This window comes from Camarhynchus parvulus, chromosome 1A, assembly GCF_901933205.1.
Source record: "Camarhynchus parvulus chromosome 1A, STF_HiC, whole genome shotgun sequence".
NCBI classification, from domain to species: domain Eukaryota; kingdom Metazoa; phylum Chordata; class Aves; order Passeriformes; family Thraupidae; genus Camarhynchus; species Camarhynchus parvulus.
Window position 1 is genome coordinate 477,038 of NC_044586.1, and position 8,212 is coordinate 485,249.

Below are 8,212 nucleotides of genomic sequence, written 5' to 3' on the forward strand. Positions count from 1 at the left end.
TATATACACTATATATATATACTATTATACTATATTAAAGAGACGTTAAAAGATATTAAAGAAAAACTCGTGGCTGTTTGAGATAGCCAGGACACAGCTTTGAGTGATTGGTTAATTAATATAAACAACCTACACTAGAATCTAATTATTAAATTCTTCCAGGTAAATAATCTTTTAAACACATTCTACATGTGTAAAAATAACAGGAGCAGTAAGTAGACATAAGAATTGGTTTTTCTTCTTCTCTCTGTGCTTCTCCACAAAAAAAACATGGGAGAGAGAATTATGTCTCCCTCTGTTTAGAGAATGTGAATGCTACACTGTATGTACCCCTTCCAGTGCATCTTGTGTTCTTAGCCAAGGGTAAAAACACTCTTTCTTCATTACTTTTTGCCTCCATTTTTCTTAAAAATATTTCTGAATAATAAGTTCACACAAAATGAATGATAAATACATGTGTAATTGCTGGATAGCCATTAAGAACAAAGGCACAACTAGTGAACTAGCAGTCATAGGAGAGTTAAATAAAAGTAAATGGATCCAGACTCCTTCCAAAAGAATGATTATTTAGAATTTACATGGCATAGCAGCACGGCAAGCACAGTCCCCTGCCTTGTTCATGGCCCTATTTAGCAGAGATTTCTTAAAGACATTTGCACACAGACTGTAATTAGGAGCCAGTGATGTTTCTAGTTCAGGAAAAAGTTACGTTGGGTTTGTTTAAGTTCTTTTTAAATTTAAAAATCATCTGTATTTGCAGGATGCTGCCACAGCTCCCACTGGCAACACTTCTGAGGGTTGAGTTTGAGCCTTGGTGTTGGGTATTCCTGGATATATCCCCCAAGAGCTGGCACAGCCTCTGCTGGCAGCAAGGGATGGGGCTTTTCCCCTTCCCTCTGCCTGTCCTCTCCTTTTTTCATATCCTGCACCAAGGAAAACTTCTCCAATTCATTGGCAATGCCACCAATTGCAATGTTGAAGATGTCTGAGGGAGGAGCACAGGAAAGGAAAGCTCTAAATTCATTCCTAACCTGCAGTAACATTGCTATGAATTAATTTTTAAACCTCTGGAAACTTGTCTCACAAGTAATAATGGAAATGCTGTGAAAACCGATTTTCTCACTGGGGGTGGTCTGCAGGCCAAATGATTCTAAAGGTGGGATAATACTAGTATAACTAGTCAGATACTGAAACCAGGATTTTAAAGTCATATTTAACCTATTTCAAGACTTAAGTTTCTGCTAGGTAACCCGGTGAAATGCGGCAAAGTGTGTCTAAGTGGAATTTCTTCAAATTTTGCTGTGCCTGAAACCAAAGGAATTGGAAATTTTGGGTGTTTGTTTTGCATTTCATTCAAAGGAAACTGTTTCACAGCCTAATGTACATCAATGAAAATGGTGTGGCAAAGAAAAGCAGCTATTGAGTGCTCCTCTCCTCTAATTGCTTTCTCCAGCAGGTGGTGAGATTATTGTCTGCTGTAACATTACCTACTGTAAACTACAAATAGCACAGCTGTAACTTAATATGACATCAACATTTAACACTGTCTCCTGATGTTTTGACTTCTTTTTTTTTTTAATAATTGTGTGGGTAGGGGACAATGGATTTATGAGAGTAAAATTGAATTTAACAGCTACATAAGTGAGATATTTTATTTTACTTCATGCATGACATGTATGCACCACATTATCCTACATAGCAGAGTTCTAACAGGGTATATTGTACCCTTTCACTGCAGGGCCAAGAACTGAATGGCAGGGCTGTGCTCTCAAATTAGGGTCCCTTGAGGTGATTTCTAAATATTCCATCTAGAGTGACTTCCCTTTAGAAGCCTTGAGGTCACCAGGATGATCTTTGTGTCCACAGTCACACAAAGACCCAAACCCCAAAAACTGAGCATGCCTGCACTGAAATCCCTGCTGCTCCTTGTGCTTTGAAAATGGGACATGAGCTTTTTGTTAAAGTGATCATTACTCATTAGAACAGCACAGGTTTTAAGCTGATTCAGAGCTCAGCATTTCAGCCCTGGGTATGGTGCAAGGAACCATCAAACAGCAGTGACAAGAAAAAGAGATAAAAGTGTGTGTGGGCAGATTAAATATCTGAAAAAATAAAAAAAATCAAGTTCATGAAGGGCTTATTCCAGCTTTGGTGCCCCCAGATTGGTTACCCAGCTCTCACTGTGAGTGATGCAGCTTGTTACTGAGTCACGGGGAAGGAATTGCAGTGACAGACCTGTCCAAAGCTATCTGAACCCTAAAAAGTCTCGATGAAAACTCAGCAACTTAAACATGCAGACAGGCAAATTTCTGTCCTCATTGTTTAGGAAGGGCACAGCTGTGAAATTCTCCATGAGACACCAATGGAAAGTTGTAACAATTGCATCAGAATGATTCATTACATTAGCTACCACTGCAAGCTTCATGCAAAGGGCATCAGAGAGGATGCAAAGTCAAACATCAATAAGCTGGGAAATGCCAGAATTAAGGCTGTGTGTGTAACTTCAGTTTAGCCCTCATAATGAATATACCCTACAATGCAGTCTGCAATTATGGGATTGTTATTTATTATGTGTATTGTTATTACTAGCATTATTTTCTGTAGGTTCATTGCCTTGTTCAGTTCACAGCAAGAATTAAGAACAAGAACAGCCAAAAGGAACAAGATTCGAGGATTTTTCAGATCTCGGACCTGCTGCAGTTGAACTCAGTGACAGAAGTTTTCTATATCACCACAGGAAGGTTCTTAAACAGGACTGTTAATTTTGTTGGGCAAGCATGGGTGGCAATAATTGGCAAAAAAATGATGGCATTGAAGGGGGACCCCGTGTCCTTCCTGCTCTTGCTGCTTTCCTGCCTCTCTCTGGAGTTATGTGCCTCCTTAATTCAGACAGGCCACTGAAACAACTATTTTAAAAGAGGAGGCATGAACTTTCCACTCTGTGAAAACAACAATCAGACAATAATTACCATTTCCCCACTGCTGCCTTCAGCTACCCCAATAAAACAATATCAGGACACTGATACAATAATAAATATTTGTGAAAACAATAATCAGGATGCTAACTACCATTTCCCCAGTGCTGCTTTCAGCTGCCCCAGATTTCAGAATGGCAAATATCACTGCCATTTGAGAGGAGCACCCAAGAAATGTGGAAATCCATACAGTGCCCCAGGGCAGGTGGGATGTGAGATGTGGTCGCTAAAATGAGTCTTGCAAAGGGTGAATCTTGACTAAAAAAAGCCATGTGGCATTTTTGCAAGGGAGATAATGCTGTGAGCTGATAGAGGTGAAGTTCTGAGCATAATCTGCTTGGATTATGAAGATTAAATGGCATTTGACATACTTGTGCATATTGCACTGGCACATAAGGTCAGGGCGTGCAGGACAGAGAGCATTGTCCTTTTCTGCTCACAGAACTGTCCAGAGGCAGATTTGTTTTAGGAGTTATGAGTCAGGAGCCTGGAGAGAGGTGAATGGCACACACACAGACATATTCTGGCTGTTAAACCTTACAGGTGCCTCTTTGGGTGGGTTGGAGGAGCTCTTTGCCTCCCACCCTTTTGGCCCAGCCACCCTCTGCCTTTTCCTTTCTCTCCAGGCCCAGGGAAAGCTGCAGTGCACATGGCTGAGGCAACTGACTTTCCTTGCATTCATGAGAAGGGAAAATTACCCCAGAGAGAGGAATGAAATGTTGAAAGGCCCAAGCACCAAAGTCACACCAGTCATGGGTTTCATTGCGTCCGTGTAAGTGGGGAATTGTGTGGTTGGCAGGAGGGTCTGAAAGGCAGCCCTGGATCTGCTGTACACTTCAAAGAGAGAAACAAGAGGAAAAATAATGGGAAATCTTGGAGAGCTAATGGAAAACTCGAGGATATCAGACAAGCAAGCCATTTCTAGGAAGGGTGTCCCTGTTTCCCCACGGGCACTGCAGCACCTGCAGGCTCCCTGGCTGCTCCCTGTCCCAGCACAGGCCCTGCTAGGAAGGGTGACAGACACAGGAAAAGCAGGGACAAAATCTCCCAAGTGGAAATCCAGCTTGGATTTCCCATCACAGAGCAAGCAGCAGCAGCAGCAATGTGGGCACACAGCTGTCCAGGGAGCACAAAAACCCCACAGGTTTTCACAGCTCCCTGCTCCCCCAGAGCACTCTGGAAGCCCAGCTCTGGTGAGAAATCAGGCTGCTTCTTACAAGTGTAACAAACTAATTTGAAGTGTCCATTTTTAGAAGATTGGCCTTTGTTTCTCGGCCTTTTTTTTTTTTTTTTTTGTGTGCCCATCTTTAACAGCAAAATATGTTTAGCAGCAAGGAAAAATAAATAATTCTTAGCATTGGATGGGGATTGTTCCAGGATCATTCCAGCGACAGCTGTGTATAGTCCTAAAGAGTATGAGGGCATGACTGAGTGATCCAAACAAACTTTTGGGCTGAGACCAGCTGTTATGAATACTTTCTTGCTCTTTTTAGGAATAAAAAGAATCAATGTGTATCTTACACTCAGGCTGAGACTTGGGCTGCTTTTGTTTGCTTTTCATCGTGTCCATGCTTATTCTCATTGTTATTGTATTGCTTTCAGCTCCAATAAACAGAGTCCTTTTTTACAAAAAGCCCAATGCCTCTGGTGTCCTTTGCAAGCCCAAATTCCTTGTGACTTGGCATAGCTCAAAGAGCTGCAGTCTGCATGGCTGGCCTCGCTGAGCTCTGCTGGTTTTCTGCTTGCTGCTTGCATTTCTCAGTGGTGGGGAAGTGACAGTAATACATCTATATAATATATCCATAACTTGAGCTACTGTGCAGCTTCTTCATTCTGCTCTGATAGCCACCAATGGTGGGTGGCAGAAACCAAACAGAGCTAGCAGAGAAAAGGAAAAAAAAGTTAAAAAATAAAAAGGGAGGCATGGCATAAAGTAATAAGAAATGAAAAAATATGGAATTCAGGAAAGAATAATAAAAGCAAATCCTAAAATAAATGGCAGGGATTGATTTTGCAGTGCTGGCTCACAGCCAGGTAACTGTCTGAAAAGTAAAACAAGTGAAGCAGATACACCTAAGGTAAAAAAAATGTGCATACAATTTTGAGGAAAAGATGAACTAGGAGAAAAGAAAAAGACCCATCAAGAATGACAGAATGGTGGGACTTTAACCCCCTCAGTCCCACGCTGTTTAGATTCTATTTCTTGTGCTGCTTTTGATGAGAATTTCAATCTTAATTCCTTCTGTCCTACATATTTTATATGTAGGACTTCAGGATTTTATATTTTCACAACTGTTCTCCTTGAAATTTTTAAACAGCATTCAAAATTAAATGGTCCTCATGGGTTTTTTTTTGTTTTGTTTTTTTAAGCAAAAGTCAATTCTAACATGATAGCCAAATCTAAAGAGAAGAAGAATTCCACAGAAGATGTGAATGTTACTGCTGTTACTGTCAGGAGTAGACTGGCTAGGAAGAAGCAGGCAAAGAAAAATTAAGGTATTCTTCAGTCATAAATGTATCCTTTCCACACAGGTCAATGAAAACAGGAATCATTCCTCTCACACAGAATTTAGTTCCCATTTTCTGGGTGCTGACTGGCCCCAGTTTTGGTACAAAGGGACCAAATTCCACTTGAATTCCTCCCCTGAAGGAGCCTGTGCAGAGACTCTTGTGCAGTGAGCTCTGCCTGCTGCGATTCCTCACAGCGACAAAAGAGGCCAAAAGGACCCCTACAGTCCTGACATGAAGGAAAAGCTGCTCATATGCCTCTGAAAGCACTGGGTAGTGAAGATGGGCAAACTCTGCCTTTTTTATGGCTACTGCTGTGAATATTGCTCCCCTTATCTTGCTGCAGAGCCTTGGCATATGAGAGTATGAACAAAGGCAACCTGTCCATTTGCCCTTGGGATTCCCAAGGAAAGTTACCAGGCAATTAGCTTTGCACCATGAGCTGCAGAAAGGCAGAATCACAGGAACATTTGGTTCCCAGGGGTTTGGATCTCCCCAGAGGGGCAGTGCCAGCACCAGGCACGGTGTGTGCCCGTTGGTGTTGTTGTTGTTCACAGCCACAGCTGGCAGCCCTGGCCAGCATCTTAGGGGTTAAACACCAGCACTGACATGGTGACAGGGCTGGCAGTGGGACCCCTCCTGTCAGAACCCAAAATATTCCTCTGACTACCCTCAAAGACTCAAAACCCTGACAAAAAGCGCAAAAACCTCAGCACAAAGTCAAAACCACCTGTGCCTTCGATTTTAACCCATATAGAAACAATTACCAGCTTTGTGCCAAAGGTTGCAAGCCAAAAGTTTAAATAAAATTATATTAATTTTTAAAAAGTTTAAATAAAATGATAGTAAATTTATCACCAAGTAAAAATGTAAAATTTTAGAGTTTTTAAAATAGAAGTTCAAAAAGCAAAGTAGAAAAATCTAAGCGTGTTCTTTCTCCTCCTTCTTCTGCTGTGATAGTAACACTTCTAAATTAGTTTAAAATAGAGACAAACTGTCTAACATAAGTAATAAGTATTAGAAAATTGTTGTAAATAATGTACACGTAGTTTTTAGTGTAGAAAAATAACACCACCCCAAAGCAGTCAATGTACCGTAAACCCACGTGCTAAACAATCTCAGCAAGTCAAAGAAAAACAATTAAATTAAATATTAAATTGAATTAAGTATTAAATAAAAGCAAATAAACAACCTTGGGAAAAAAAAACCAAAAACTTCTGTCTTCTTCTTCAGTCTAAAAGCTGGAAAAAAGAGACTTTCTAACACCTCAAAGTCATCTAAACACCAAAACCCCATCACACTCCCAGAAGGACACAGGTGAAAGAGGGCTGAGCCCCAGCACCTGCAGGGGAGCTGAATCTGAGGGCAGAGATGTGAGATCTGTGACCTACAGACCATGGGAGTGTTATCAACCCTTGGGAAACCACATCCTGGGGCTTCAGTAATGAATCCTGCACCATTTGCCATCCTCTGTCTTGATCCCATGGTTCTCCCCCTGCAGCCTTGTTTCCTCACAATGAGAGTGACATTTCTGAGGCTGTCATAGCTCCTGAAATATGTCAGGACATTATTGTTGTAATAACTCATCTCAATATTGTTCCTGTGTGGTCTCCTGGGACACAGGAAACACTGCCTGGCAATCCTCATTTATTGTCTCCAAAGCAGCAGGGCAAGGCTGCAGCTCAGATATGTGCAGTGCCCATCTTTGCCTCCAGCGTCCCCAGCAATTGCCTCAGCAGAGGAGCAGAGTAAAACATTAAAGAAATAGAAAAATGTCCTTGTTCTTGTTTAACTCAGATATGTGCAGTGCCCATCTTTGCCTCCAGTGTCCCCAGCAATTGCCTCAGCAGAGGAGCAGAGTAAAACATTAAAGAAATAAAAGTGGCCTTGTTCTTGTTTAACTCTTGGGGTCACTTTTTGTAACATCATTATATCCAAGACACCCCCGTTCATCTTTGGCCCCCTCACCCCCTCTGCCTGAGGAATTGGTGCTTCCCATCCCTGAAAAGGGGTAGGAGCACCTCCCAGCTCTCTGGGATGCTGCAAGGGAACATTATTGCTGTAAGCTGTGACCGTGTTCTCAGGGGTCTCAGCTTGAGGGAAGAGACGAGCATCTGTCTCCATGTCTCAGAAGGCTTCATTTATTATTCTATGATATATATTATATTAAAACTATACTAGAGGAATAGAAGAAAGGATTTCCTCAGAAGGCTAGCTAAGAATAGAATAGGAAGGAATGATAACAAAGGTTTGTGGCTCGGGCTCTCTGTCCGAGCCAGCTGGGCTGTGATTGACCATTAATTACAAACATCCAACATGGGCCAATCACAGATGCACCTGTTGCATTCCACAGCAGCAGATAATCAATGTTTACATTTTGTTCCTGAGGCCTGTCAGCTTCTCAGGAGAAAAATCCCAAGGAAAGGATTTTCCATAAAAGATGTCTGTGACAGTAAGCAGCACAAAAACACAACAACCTCTGTGCAGGCACCAGTGCCTCCAGGGAGCTGCTGGTATTTCCCCTCCATGGCACAGCAGTGACCCAAAGGAGGCATTTTTGGGTAGACAATCCAGCCCAATGGCATCTGAGTTGTGCAGTTCAGGGCAGGTTTTGGGCCTCCCTTATCAGTGCCTGGGGCTGGGTTTGCTCAGGGATTTTGCTCAGGGATTTCCAGGGGAGCAGGAGCAGAGTGCCATTTCCCACAGCCAGTAATTGATTTAGCAGCAGT